Source organism: Sapajus apella, unplaced genomic scaffold (genome assembly GCF_009761245.1).
Source record: "Sapajus apella isolate SASKATOON/1434 unplaced genomic scaffold, GSC_monkey_1.0 scaffold4, whole genome shotgun sequence".
Taxonomy (NCBI): Eukaryota; Metazoa; Chordata; class Mammalia; order Primates; family Cebidae; genus Sapajus; species Sapajus apella.
In genome coordinates this window covers 24,077,416-24,093,155 of record NW_022436944.1, presented here as the reverse complement: position 1 = coordinate 24,093,155, position 15,740 = coordinate 24,077,416, and positions in this window count along the sequence as shown.

The window sequence follows — 15,740 nt, the reverse complement described above, 5'->3', positions numbered from 1 at the left end:
TGGTGGCTTTCTCTTCTGTACTCTTTGATGTTTTAATTGTTTATTTTTTTTACCAGTAAATACATATTTTTAATAAAGAGAAAATATGTTCAAAGCCCAGGTATATGATTATATTGAGAAACTACATAAAAATACAAGATTAGCTATAAGTCTGACTGAAAAAAAATACAAGAGCTTGTCCTTTAAAAATTTTCCAAAATAAAGTACAAGTTCTAAAGATCAACAAAAATAACATGAGAGGAGGAAACAATTCCAGAAAGTAATCATAGCCACTTTTTTCAAGAATTTCTGGTCTGGAAAACACCAAATCTTAGTGTAGCAACACTACAGTATCGTTTAAGATATTCTTTTTTTTGGTAATTTTGTATTTATTTATTTTTTGTTATTGTACTTTGGGCTCTGGGGTTGATGTTTTAATTTTATCCACCCCTACCACTTTAAAAAATATCAGAAATATCTACACAGTGGTTGATGGTGTCTAGAATAGCAGGAGGCAATGTGTACATTTGGCTCACTCTCTTGAGTCAGAAGGCTTTAATTTCATGTTGTTAAATAAAAAATAGGGAAAAAACATCCTTACATCTGCATGCATTGATTTATATAAATTTGTATGAGGGAAGGGGAAGGTATGAGAGGTATACATAGGAGTGAACATTTGATTTGACACGTAGGAAACCTATTGTTCTAGAGTGGAAAGCCCTGATGATTTTGTAAATGACATTGTTTCACTTACAATTGTGGATAAAACCTGAATCAACAGACACTCTGTCTCTTGTCATCATACTGCTGTGTCAGTTTGGAATTATTTACTCACAAAGAAGGCAGAACCCCATAACTGCTAAAAACAAGTCATCTTAATTAGAGCTTTCAAGCCAGATAAAGTCTTTAAATATCCCAATAACTCAGAATAAGTCATTGTTTTAGGATTTGTCAGCTAGGGCTGCCATAACAAAGTACGATACTGGGTGACTTAAACAACTGATATTGATTTTCTCTTCTAGGGCCTAGAAGACCCAGATCAAGGTCTCATAGGGTTGGTTTCTGAGGAGGGCTCTCTCCCTGGCTTACAGACAGCTACCTTTTCACATGGCAGAAAGAGGGAGAGAAGGGTCTCTTCCTCATATTATAAGGTCACCAGCTCTATTGCATCAGTGCCCTACTGATAGGACTTAATTTAACCTTTATCACTTCCTCACAAGTTATATTTTCAAGTGCAGCCACATGGGGATTAGAGCTTCATCACAGGAATTTTGTGGGAGGCATAACTCAGTCCATAGCAACTATTCCTCAGATTTTTATTTTTAATTTTAAAAAGATCTATTGAAAAAAGCCTTTAAGAAAAGGAAAAAGCAGTTACATTTACGTACATCTCAGTGAAATATACTGGGAGCATAAGGAGATTTTAAAACTCCCTTAGTCCTCTAAACATGTATATGTTTGTAAAATTATTTTTGTTGCTTTTCTGCTAGCCAGTGGAATAAGCTCATTAAAAGTCAGTGGAGCAGCATGTCCCATTATCAGCACACTAAACCACAGGATTAACGAATATTCTAGCAAAAGCAATCACATTTATTAATGACCCCATGGAGCTGTGGTCTGAAACAAAAACTTAACCATAATAATTTGGTCTCCATCAATCAAATAAATAAATTCTTCCATCTACTGTTCCCAGTCTGTTTCAAATATCCTGATAATAAAAGGGGGAAAAAGGAAAAGAAATAATTTTGTTTATCTTTAAAAAGAATAACATAGGGAAAAGAATAAACCCAAAGGAGTGTAAACAATTAATTTGCATTAGTTGGCAACTCATGATTCTGTCAAAACCACATGCAAAGAGCTAATGAGCCTGTTGAATCCATTGGTAACCACATTCTGTAGCTGGAGGAGGTAGTAGGAATTTAGAATTGAAATCATTGCCTGGAATGGCCGGCAGGGGCACATGAAGACAGATGGTAGATAAAGGGGAAGGTTTTTTCCATTCATTCACTCAATATAATTATCTCCTTTTTACCAGTGCTAGGTGCTTTTCAAAAATGATCTCATTTAATCCTCTCACTAACCCTTAAAGATAAAGAAATCGGATGAGAGGGAGAGGAGAGGAGGGAGGCCTGAGTTGGGGGGAAGGGAGAAAGAGAGGGAGACACACACACACACACACACACACACACACACACACACACACACGAGAGGGAAAGAGAGAGAGAGAGAGAGAGAGCGTGCAAGAGACTGAGACTTGACCAAAGGAACACAGCTTGCAAGTCCGGGAGCAGAGTTAGAAATGCAGAGCAATCTGACTTGAAAGCCTCTATTCTCTATTCCCTGTCACACTGTAGGTGGACTGTTGTCTACACCTGCAATGATTGGCTTAATCTCTGTATCGCTTGCTAGAGAGGAAGACCTTTGAGGGCAGAGGCTGTGTCTGTCTTCTGGTTGATTCTTATGTCCATCATTGCACTCTGTAGACCCCTCTCAGTGGTCTTTGTTGGGAGCAGGACACTTCCTGTTACGTTTACTTCCCATTTGGTGTGATCTGTTAAGGATTTATCCATTTCCCCTCAGCCAGGCCTCTGGTGCCCGTTCTCCTGCCTTCACCCTTTCTCTTTAAACCATATTTCATGCAGCAGCCAGTGGTCTTCTAGAATGTAAATCAAATAATTTTGACCTTAGAATAAGCTGCAAAACCTTACCATGGCCTCCATGCCCTATTCCAACCCCTGCCCCCACATCTGCCCTGAAGACTCTGACCTCCCCATCACTTCTCCCAGGCCTCAGCCACACAGGCTTCCTCACACTTCTCCACTCTCTGAGCTCTGTTCCACCTGAGAGCCTTTCCACCAGCTGCTTCCTTTGCTCTCATCATTTTATTTAATTATCCTAGAGAAATACATGCACAAGGAAGCACATATAAGAGTATTTATTGCAGCATTGTTTGTAATAAAACAGTTGAAAACAACCTTATGTGCTGTATCAGTAGGAGGGGCCTATGCACTTTGGGATGTATTCTCTGTACTTAAGAATATTCTGCAGCAGTTAAAAGACCAAGATAGGCCAGGCATGGTGGCTCACATCTGTAATCCCAGCATTTTGGGAGGCTGAGGCAGGAGGATCACTTGAGGCCAGAAGTTTGAGACCAGCCTGGGCAACATAGCAAGACACATCCCTACAAAAAATTTTAAAATTAGCTGAATATTGTGGCATGAACCTGTAGTCCTAGCCACTGGGGAAGCTTTGAGCCCAGGACTTTGAGGCTGCAGTAGCCATGATTGCAAGACTACACTCCAGCCTAGGTGACAGACTGAGACTCCATCTCTAAAAAACAAACAAACAAAAAAGACCAAGATGAGCACTGATGGAGTATAAATTGGCACAGCTCCCATGGAAGGCAATTTGGCAAAATCTATCAAAATTAGCTATTCAAATACCTTTTGACTGTGCAGTTACCATTTGGAGACTTTATGCTGCAGACATATTTACACACATGGAAAGTGACATAGGTACAAGATTCTTTGTTATAGCACTGATGGTAATAGTAAACATTGAAAATGAACCAAGACTCCATTGACGGGGCCTGGTTAAGTTATAGTATAGCCATCCAGGGGAATACCATGCCTCTGTAAAAAGGACAAAGATGTTCTGAAAGATGTGGAAAGGCACTTCAAGCTGCAGAACAGTGCATAAAATATGCATAAATTGTGTGCAAAATGGGGAAAAACAACCTATATTCCTATTTGATGGAAATGCATGAAGAATAACTGTTTGTCATAGGAAACAAATAATGGTGGTAACCTAGGAAACTAGCATGAGAACTGTGTAGACAAGGGACAGGGATGGGGAGGGAAACTTTTCATTGTACATCTTTTTATTCTTTTTGGGGTTTTAACCAAATAAATATGTTACCTGTTCCCCCCATGTACATATAACAAGGAGGAGGTGGGTCTGCATATACTGACATGAAAAGGTCTGCAAGAATATATTCTCAGAAAAGCAAGTAGCAGAATGATGTGCACACACTCATCCTTGTCTAGGAAAACAAAGGGTATGGGCTCAGGAGAAGGGCTTGAGAGGGGGTCCTGAAATGGCGGGGGTGGGATGGCCAAGAGGGACTTTCCCTTTAGCTGCATGGTTCGTTTTTTTTCCCAAGAAGAATGTAGTATGCACTACTTGTTAATTACTTATAAATATTGGAATAAAAAAGATTTCTGGGATGGGTAGTGTCTGGCAATGACCAGATCAAGGGTCAAGTTCTGGGAGTTGGTGACTGAAATGGAATGAGAGTGAGGCTGTTGTTCAGAAGGTACAAGAAATGTTCAGCCAGGCTGTTACCTAGATTTACGCAGATGATCAAAAGCCCCAGTGTGATGCTGGGAGCAGGGGTGAGACACTGAGGGGCAGCTCTGAAGGCTACAAAGAAGGAGGAGGAGCCTCTAGAATTCTTTATCAACTGAGGTAGCTCCATGACTTCTAGAAGGAATGGCTGGAGGTTCTAGAGCTGATCTGCATGGCAGGAGAGAGGACTTCATCTGATAGTGTAAGAGAAATGGTCCGGACTGGCACTGTCCAATATAGTGGCCACTGGCCACATGCAGCTGTTTAGCACTTGAAATGTGGCTAGTGCAACTGAGGAACTGAATTTTTAATTCAATTTAATTTAAATAGCTACATGTTTACTCGTGTTTCTCGTAGTCTCAGATCTAGACTGAAGTGCACGAGGAACTGGGTCTGGTAATATGGGGTGTGGAAGAATAAGTGATCTCCACAAGAAATGCCCAAGGTTTGTACAGTGACTTAGGAGCGTGCCTGGATCCTATTTACGTAAGAAGAGGAAAGGTGCTCCCGGCAGAAGGTATTTATGTGGAGACAAGGATCTGCCATTTCCATCATTGCAGAAAGTTCAGTTGGACAGTGCAGGTCTAGCCACATGCTGCTGTTGAACCCTTGAAATGTGGCCAGTCTGAGCTGAGATGTGCTGTGAGTGTAAATAAATACACAGTGGATTACAAAGACTTGGTACAAAATATCTCAATGATTTTTAATACTGATTACATGTTGAAATATTTTAGACACAGTGTTCCTACATATTTTATTTATATTACAACTGTTTCTACTTTTTAAAATATAGCTACTAGAAAACTTAAAATTACATATGAGGCTCACATTATATTCCTTTTGAACAGAGTTGATCTAAAAAGGTGCAGGGACAAGGTTGAGAGGGCATCAGGTCAAAGCAGAGCTGAGGATTATGGGAATAAAAGGCATTTTGGAAATGATGGCCTCACATTGGTATATTTTGGTCCCAGGTGGTATTTGGCCTTATCTCAGCTTAATGTGGGGAGCTGTCGTGGGCTCTGCCAAGGTGCTGGAGTTCCAGCCCAGAAAGCAGTAGTGCAGGCCTGGCCAGATAGAGGGGTGGAGGAGTGATGTGGAGGGCCTTGTCATGGGGATAGTTCAGGACTTTCCCAGGTTCTCTTTTCCCTCGTTAAAATGTACTACTCCTGCTGGTCTTAACTTGGCCAAGAATACCTTAACATTTTACCACTTTTTATAGCAGTGTTTAGCCTGATTAAGACCAGCCCTTCTCTTAAACACACGAAAAGGTGCTCGACTCACTTATAATAAGAGAAACATGAAGCAAAATATAAGGATATATCATTTTCACCTAGCAGATTGGCCAAGATAAAAAACAAAAATCAGGTTCAAACGATGTGGGCAAGGTATGGGAAAACAAGGGGTTGGGAATTTGATTAGCACAACCCTTATGAAAGACAAATTGGCAGTGTCTGTGACAGCTTTGATTGTGCATATTCTCTGACTTAATCCCAGTACTTATCCTACAGATATACACAGTGCAAAATGATATACTGTATGTAAAAGGGCATCCATTGCAGTAGTGTCTACAAAAGTAAGAGACTGGAGACAACTTAAATGTCAATTTATAGAGACTGATTAAATAAGTAATGGGTATCATTTCAATCAAATTATAAAATAATGTAATTTCAATAGCAGACAGCTGCTAACCATAAGTCAGGTCTCTATGTACAGATGTAGAAGGATCTCTAAATTACTGGTAAGTGTAGAAAAAGCAGAAGAAAGTAACAACCATATATTAGCATACTGGCATTTCTGTGAGGGCAAAAACCTCAATATATTTGCCTATTTATATATTTGTAAGTCTATTGATTATTTTTTTGAAGAGTGTATAAGTAATCAGTAGCAGGGGTAACTTCCAAGGAGGGCAAATGCATTGTAGGGAGAAGGCTGACATCGTCTCTCACTGTATGTATTATTTTGTACCTTTTTGATTTCATGATACAGATATATTACCAACCAAATAAAATGAAATAAGGCATCTTAAAATTTCTCTTTATGTGTGAATTTCCTCTTATAACAACTCCATAAAGTGTCTTTGTCTGCACTTCACGATGCAGTTCTTCCTGCTGCTGCAACTGTTTTTGTTTCGTAGAGACCCAGAATTACTGTCTCTCCACTTAGTAACTTAAAAAAAAAAAAAAGTATATTTGCCGGGCGCGGTGGCTGAAGCCTGTAATCCCAGCACTTTGGGAGGCCGAGGCGGGTGGATCACGAGGTCAAGAGATCGAGACCATCCTGGTCAACACGGTGAAACCCCGTCTCTACTAAAAATACAAAAACATTAGCTGGGCATGGTGGCGCGTGCCTGTAATCCCAGCTACTCAGGAGGCTGAGGCAGGAGAATTGCCTGAACCCAGGAGGCGGAGGTTGCGGTGAGCCGAGATCGCGCCATTGCACTCCAGCCTGGGTAACAAGAGTGAAACTCCGTCTCAAAGAAAAAAAAAAAAAAAAAAAAGTATATTGTCAAGTACAGTATCTGGATTTACCAGATTTTAGGTTTCAATAATTATCTTTTCCCCTCTACTTTGTCTTTTTCTTCATACTTAAATGTTTATCATTATATTCATGAAAGTCTCTTCTAAAATGTTTACATTTAAAAATACATTTCAGCCCGGCGCGATTGCTCACGCCTAAAATCCCAGCACTTTGGGAGGCCGAAGCAGGTGGATCACCTGAAATCTGGAGTTTGAGACCAGCCTGGCCAACATGATGAAACCCCATCTCTACTAAAAATACAAAAAAATTAGCTGGGTGTGGTGTGGGTACCTGTTATCCCAGCTACTTGGGAGGCTGAGGAGGAGAATCACTTGAACCTGGGGGCGGAAGCTGCAGTGAGCCGAGATCGAAGCACTGCACTCCAGCCTGGGCAACAAGAGCAAAACACCATCTCAAAAAAAAAGCACATTTCTCTTATTCTTTTACATTCTCTTGAAATATACATTTCAATTACACAAAATTGAAAGGCAACCAAATGCAATGTGCCCTCTAGTGGTTAAAGAAAATGATTTACAATCCACCTCTCCTGAGACAGACACAGATAAATGTAATTTTTCAAAGCCTAGATTCAGTTATGTGGATAACTTAATTGGCTATTTGAATGTGTCTTTTGTCCTCATATGGAAACCATGGCATATCAAAAAATTGTTCCTCTGATAAAATAATCACTTTATTTGGAAAGAACAAAAAAAAGTAATTACCTATTTGCCTGTTTGTTGAATAAACAAATATATTACAATAGACCAAAGAATGGTGAGTGAAAAGTAAATTTCCTCCCACTCCTGACCGTCTTAGAAGCTAAAGATGCCTTCCCTAGTGGCAAACAGTTGCTCATTTTTGAAGAAATATATTGTGTATATGCATAAACAAATACACATTATGTTTGTTAGTTATTTACTGCTACGTAGCAGATACCCAGAACTTAGTGGCTCAAAACAACAAACATTTATTATCTCACATTTTCTGTGGGTCATGAATGCAGCAGTTTGGCTGGCCCCCAGCGCTGGGGCTTTCTCAAGGCTGTAGTCAAGCTGTCAGCTGGTGCTGCAGTGAGCTCAGAGCTCAGCTCCGGTGGATCTGCTGTCAGGTTCACTCAAGGGGTTCTTGGCAGGATTTAGTTCCTCACACATTGTTGGGCTGAGGGCCTCATTTCTTCACTGGCTTTTGGCCTAAGGCTTCCCTCAGTTTCTTGTTACACAGTCCTTTCCATAGGACACCTCAGAGCATGACAGTTGGCTTCATTGAGTGAATAAGATAGAAGAGCCAGAAAAGGCAAGCAAGACTAGAAGCCAGTTTCTTGGTAACCTAATTTCAGAAGTGGCATCCTATCACATTTGCTGTGTTCTGTTTGTTAGAAGCAAATTCCTGGGTTAAACCATACTTAGGTGGAGAGGATTAAATAAGGGCATGGATATCAGGAGTAAGGAGATCACTGGGGGCTATCTTAGAAGCTGCCACACAGGTGTATATTATAGATGCCTTAAAAAACACCTTAAGGTTCTGTACCTTGCTTTTGTCATGTGATAGTGTATCTTGGAGCAATTTCCAAGCCAGTACAGGAAGGTCTCCCTCATTCTTCTGACAGTGGCATAGCATTTCAGCCCCACCTCCACACAGAGCATTCTTTGGGCATGCCTTACCAAACCTTCTTAAAAGTCCCATATTGATGGATATTTAGGGCATTTTTAGTCTTTTGCTGCACACCTTCTTTACCTATGTGAGGGTGCATCTAGAAGGTAAATTCCTACAAGTAGAATTGCTGGGTTAAAGGGGATAAGCACTTCACATTTTGATAGCTTTGACCAAATAGACATTGAAGGGAGGTTATATCAACCATGAAGTATAAGAATTGTCTACTTATCCACAGCTTCTTGAAGCATTTTTGTTCCCATAAGTTTTAATGAAAAAGGAAGAGAGAAATCATAGGAGAAAAACTAAAATTCAAAGTCCAGTAAACTGGACAAATTGGAGTCATTAATTCTTATTAACCAGAAATGGAACAAGGCTCTGATATTTGCATAATGTTGATCTGGATTTATCAGGGTACTTTCCTAGTTTTATATACAAATGAGAGGAGAGACCTTTTAATTTAGGCCCAAGTATGCCTGGTGATCTCTTGTGGCTCCTGTCCCTACAATCTTAGATAATGTTTTCCCCTCTGAGAGTTGTGTGGGTTTCTTAGCAGCATTCAATAGATAGCATATCAGATTCCAACTTCATCTGGAGGATATGGCACTAATAGATAATGATATGGTTTGGCTTTGTGTCCCCACCCAAATCTCATCTAAAATTGTAATCCCCAAGTGTTGAGGGAGGGACCTGGTGGGAGGTGATTGGATTATGGGGAAGGTTTTCCCCATGCTGTTCTCATGATGGTGTGGGAGTTCTCACAAGAGCTGGTGGTTTTAAAAGTGCTTGGAAGTTCCCCCTTTGCAGCATTAATCTGTTGCCTGACTCCATGTAAGTTGTGCCTGCTTCCACTTCTGCCATGATTGTAAGTTTCCTGAGGCCTCCCCAGTCATGTGGAACTATGAGTCAATTAAACCTCTTCCCTTTATAAATTACCCAGTGTCAGGGAAGTTATTTATAGCAGTGTGAAAATGGACTAAAACAGCAAAGCAAGTTTACACTGAATAATTACTTACTTTTGAAATTTTACAAGTGTGGCCACTTTTGACCTTTTTTTTAACTGATGTTTCAGCCATTAGAAAAACAGAGACTGTTGGGGTAAAAAGAAGTTTTATAACTCACACATTGCTCAAATGCTCCAGCTTTTCCCCAAATTCTGGAATCCTTTCTACAATCAGTCAGCTTCTGTCTATGTGTCTCCTCAGAAATATTCATTTCATTAAGGTAGATTGTTTCCTGCTAAACAAGGGAAAAGCCTTAGAGTTTAAAAAATTATTTTATGCATTGGGTTGAAATAAAAATCTGCTGCGTTGTGCCTTCTTCCAAAGCTTTCTTTTCAGCCTAAATGGTCCCAAGGAAAAAGTTTTTGTTCCTTGTCAACAGCTTGCATAGCTTCCTCAGGTCTGCTTTTCTCCAGGAGGATGATTTTTTTTCTTTCTTTTTTGAGACAGTCTTGCTCTGTTGCCCAGGCTGGAGTGCAGTGCTGTGATCTTAGCACACTGCAGCCTCAAACTCCTGGGCATAAGTAATCATGGAGAATGATTTTAATTGGCATCATTCCTTTTTTCCCACAAATATTTTTCGGATGCATCACCACACTAATTCCTCTCCTCTGAAGATATTGAAATAGGAAAAGTTCCCTTGTCCCCCTCGCAGGGCACGTGACAGGGGGAGTGGCTCGCTTCTTTGGTGCCCTACTGCTCAAACCTCTAGGGACCATAAAGACGGGCAGGCTGCGGAGCTCCGACCCCATAGCAGTGTCTGGGGATGGATGTTTACAACCCCTGAAGCCCTCATGGGCGTGTGCTACTGTGTGCCCTTTTAGTTTTGTGTTAACCAGCTCAGCTAGACCCTCTACCTGGTCACAAGGGCAGAGGGCTTTCTGTATGCTGGTTCTTGCCTTGGTGTACTAGGAGAATCAGATCAAAACTGGGCTTGGAGAATAAGTGCAAGTTTTATTGATTGGAGGTAGCTCTCAGCAGATAGGGGAAGTTAGAAGCGGAACGGAGTGGGAAGGTTTTCCTCCGGAGTCAGGCCGTTCCGTGACCTGGGCTGTCCTCTGACTGCCCCAGCAAAACTCCGCATGGTTCTGCTTCTGCCAGTTGGTGGCCTGCTGGTGCCTGTCGGTGTGTTCCTCTCGAAGTCCAGCTGCCTGTGTGTTCCTCCACTAATGTGCATCTCTAGACGTCCAGCCACCTATGTGTCTGCCTGCTACGGTCTTGGGGGTTTTTATAGGCACAGGAAGGGGCAGGGTCATCTTGGGAAAAGCAACATTTGGGCGGGAAAACAAAAATGCCTGTCTTCACCTAGGTCCCTGGGCACAGGCCCAGGGGTGGAGCCCTTGCCAGTGACCTGCCCTTCCCTTCCCAGCACTTCCCTGCCCCCTTCCGTATTAATATTCTTGCTCTAAGATTTAAAAAGATGTCAAGCATGAAGACCCCCTTAATGGCAGGGTTTCTGCTGATCCCCACATGATAGTAGGTGTATTTTTAGGACAACTGATTAAGAGTACGCATAATGACAAAAGTTGCTTTAAGTTCAAGCGTGTTTTGACAACATTCATAGCACTATTTATTCACAATAGCCAAAGCTAGGAGCAACTCAAGTGCCCATGGACAGAGGAATGGATAAACAAACTGTGGTATAGACATATAATGGAGTATTATTCAGCCTTAAAAAGGAAGGAAATTCTGACATATGCTATAACATGGATGAACCTTGAAGATGTTAGGCTGAGTGAAATAAGCTAATCACAAAGGGACAGGTACTGTATGAATCCATTTATATAAGGTATCTAGACTAGTCAAATTCATAGAGACAGAAAGTAGAATGGACGTTGCCAGGGATGGAGGGGAGACAGGAAAGGGAAGTTATTGTATAACATATACAGAGCTTCGATTTGAGAAGGAGAAAAAGTTCTGGAAATTGATGATAGTGATGGTTGCACAACAATGTGAATGTACTTAAAGCCACTGAACTGTACACTTAAAATTGCTCAAATGGTAAATTTTATGTGTATTTATCACAGTGAGAAATTATAATAGCCTATCAATCACAGCAGCATCTCCAAACATTTGAAAAATAGTTGTATGTGTATCTGAAATCTATCATTCAGACAATCTGCAGTTAGTTTTGCCCCACCCCTCAAATCCTCACTCATTCTACAGCGAGCCTTTGGGGGTCATCTGGACTTTCTCTGGGCACAGTTGACGAGACCAAGAATGAACAGTTAGCCTAAGCTGGACTATTCAGAACCTTGGACTAAGAATTTGGAATTTGATTTCAGAAGCTTTTTGTTAGTCTCTGTGTAGGGGTAAAGGTGAGGTAATATGGTTGGGAGCTGTAGGGTGGTCATCTTCCATATTCATTTTGTAATTCAACAAATATTTATTTTTGTCGACTCTGTGCTAGGCACTGTGCATCACGCTGGGATTCAGCAGCGCCTCTGCCCTCCTGAAACAGAGCAAGCCCATCGCTAGAAAGATGATCTCTAATGTTATTTCTCGTATTTTTGTTAGGCCTGATATTTTGCATACTGTTTTCTAGTAAATGAACAACGCAGTATACCATGATTTTTAAAACATTTAATTTCCTCTCTAAGTTATTTTTTAGCACATTTTTCAGCACTAGGACAAGCATAATTGCTCAAGGAAAGCTTGGTTGACAATAACAGGAAATTAGAGTTTGAATTGTAACAAATGTGGCAAGAGCACCAAGATCACTCAGGAAAGTTCTGTGTGTGTTCACAGAAAATATACAAAAGAAGGTGTGTCTTGGCCCAGGATGGTGGCTCATGCCTGTAATTCCAACACTTTGGGAGGCTGAGGCAGGCGGATCACCCAAAGTCGGGAGTTCGAGACCAGCCTGACTAACATGTAGAAATCCCGTCCCCACTAAAAATACAAAATTAGTTGGGTGTGGTGGAACATGCCGTAATCCCAGCTACTTGGGAGGAGGCTGAGGCGGGATAATCGCTTGAACCCGGGAGGTGGAGGTTGCGGTGAGCTGAGATCACGCCTTTGCCCTCTAGCCTGGGCAACAAGAGTGAAACTCTCTCTCACAAAAAAAAAAAAAAAAAAAAAAAAGGTTGGATGTTTTGTTTATCAGTGGCAGCAGCGCCACCACATGGCAAAATACTAAATGATGTTTGTAATTTCTATGTCTGCCTGCATAGAAACTGCATTCCACACTGCCCATTTTCACTGGTGTGCAGAGCGGGTCATTCCTAATTTGTTTCCTTAATGCCTTCCTCTAATTTCTTGAAAAAAACAAAAAAGCAAAAATTGGGCATGAGAGGGGATTTGCATTATTTCACAATTGGTACTTGAAGGGAGACTTTCATTCTGTTTCAAATTAGCATAATTGGAATTTTCTTAAACTGAGGCAACACTGTGCTAAGGTCTTCATCCTGCCCTCTCAGAAGTTAACCCCAGAGATGAAATCTTGAGAGCTGGACAGACACTCCCAGTGGTTCTAGAGTATCCTTCATGAGGTCTTTCCTGACTTCTCTTAAACCAATCTTCTTCTGTGTTTCCACAAAACTGTTTCTGGTGCTGATTCCATGCATTAACAAATATTGAGTACCTGCATGGTGCTTACTCTGTTCTAGGCATTGCAGATACAGCAGTGAACAAACTGAACTAAAATTCCAGCCTGTACTTATAATCTTACTGTGATACATCTGTCTCTTTTGTTCCCTGTAAGCTCTTTGACAACAGGAACCTGTCTTATCCCGTCCTTACTGGAACTACATCTTCTACCCATTGAATTCCCCAGTAACAATTTCAGAACTCAATTGATTAGAGATGACTATATTTATTAGGACCATTCCAATGTCTGTTCTCTGATGGGATCAAAGCCGTGTCCTTTCAGCCAGAGACAAAATACAGAAACAGAAAGTTCATTGTAGATCACACGGCAAACTGAATAATGGCCCTCTAATGATGTCCATACCCTAATCCCCAGAACCTGCAAATATGTTGCCTTACATGGCAAAGGGACTTTGCAGCTATGGTTAAGTTAAGGCTCTTGAGATGGGAGATTATCCCGGATTGTCATGGTAGAACCAATATAATCACAAGGGTCCTTATAAAGGGAGGGAGCAGAGTTGGAGAAGAGGTAAGGGTGGAGGCAAGCGTCAGAGGGAAGATGCTTATGGAGGAGAGGGCAACAGACCAAGGAATGCAGGTGAATTCTAGAAGCTGGGAAGGGCAAGGAAAAGGATTCTTTAGAGACTCCAAAATGAACCCAGACCTGCTGGGACCTTTTATATTTCTGACCCCCAGAGCTGTAAGATAATACATTTGTGTTGATATAAGCCACTAATTTTGTGGTAATTTGCTGCAGCAGCAATAGGAAACTACAGATTTCTATCTGCCCTCCTCCTAATCTGCATTCCACACTGCCCATTTTCACTGGTGTGCAGAGTGGGATATTTCTAATTTGTTTCCTTATTTTCCCAAGTCATGGAGTGTCCTGGTTTGTCCTGACACAAGCCTATAACAATGTTTCTCTAACAGGGTTGTCTGACCATTGGCATTCTTTAGGGTCAGGAAGAAGACAAGCATGTTCATTAGCATCACTCTTAACATTATTCTGAGGGTACTGGCTAATGTAATTATACAAGAAAAAAGTATAAAATAGGACAGGAGGAGTCAAATGGTAATTATTTGCAAATATGAGTGCATAAGTGAAAGTTCAAGGGAATAAACTGAAAAACTATGCAAATAATAAAAGTTCATTAAACACATTATACAACATTAATACATAGCCATCAATAAACAGCTTATTTAGGGCATACATAAATAATACAAAAACTTACTCTATTCATAGTAATAACAGAAAAGACAAAATACCTAACAAAGTAACAGGAAATATGCAAACTTAATGTGAAGGAAATGGAACAAAACTTGAAAAAGAAGAAAGGTATGCCATATTGCTTTGATAGAATCTTACCATTATAGCAATGTCAAAATAAAGCCTTATGTGTTTTAAGACCACTGTTACTCACAACTTTTGTTATTAACAGATGAAATTGATAAGGGAAAGTTGTCTTTCATTTTCTCTTCATAACTTCATGCTCCACTCAGCCTTTTATATTACCTGACCTTGTCTCATGAGTGTCAATCAATATGGGGATATATAGGCTTCCCACTGGAAAAAGCCAGGTCACAAGTTAAGTGAGGGCTTATCTTTGGTGGTCCAAGCCAAGCCCCCCTTTGGGTTGCTGGGTCATGGCAAGAGCAAGTGAGAGCTCCCCAGATTTGCCGTGTGCTGATTCTCATGACCTGCCACGGGCACCTTGAGTCCTCCTTTATCTTTCTCTCTCTCTCTCTCTTTCTCTCTCTCTCTCTCTCTCTCTCTCTCTCTCTCTCACACACACACACACACACACACACACACACACACACACACACACACACGGGAACACTCATTTCCATTTCCATTTCCACAGTACTCCAACTGGACCCTCCTAGATTTTATTAACCTTGTTGATAAAATAATTCCTATACAGTTAAGGTTTTTGTCTCACTAGGATCGTAGTTAAAATAGCAATTTCTATTATCTTCAACATGGTGCCAGCATATTCTTGGGCTATGTGCTTTTTGACATTTTACAAAAATGCCACTGCAATTATATTGTCAAAGGAATTCTGTATATGACCAATAAGTAAGTCAGGTAATTGTTTTGTTTTGTTTTTGATGAGAAAAGGGAGGAGTTGCTGTTGCTACTGAAACCTTATTTGTAAGACTTGTGTTGTGGGGTGGGTGTGGGGCATGCAGTCAAGTTCATCAGAAGGAAGTTTCCAGTCCACACTGACCACACCTCCGTGAAGGCTGTTTCTTAATTATTCCTAGAAGCAGCCCTATAGGATCTCTCTTAGAAGACACTCACTCTGATTTTTAGCTGTCTCTCCTTTTATCTTCTTTCTTCAGAGCCTACACATGCTAGAAACTCAATAAATGCCAAAGGAACAAATGGAGTGGGTTATACTTTTACGAACCTATATCCTGAAGCCTAGAGAGCAGGGAAAAGCTGCTTAAAAACTCTCTAGAATGAAAATGCCTACTTGGGTAGGAGCAGTCCATTGGCATAATACAGGAGGTTGGAGCTTTGGGGCAATCAATTTTAAGGTCTCTATCTTTCAGGATGCACAGGTTCCACAGTGGTTCGTATTGTTATATACTCTCTCCACTCCACTTTTTTCCTCCTTGAACAAATCAAAACATTTTTTTTTGGGGGGGGGG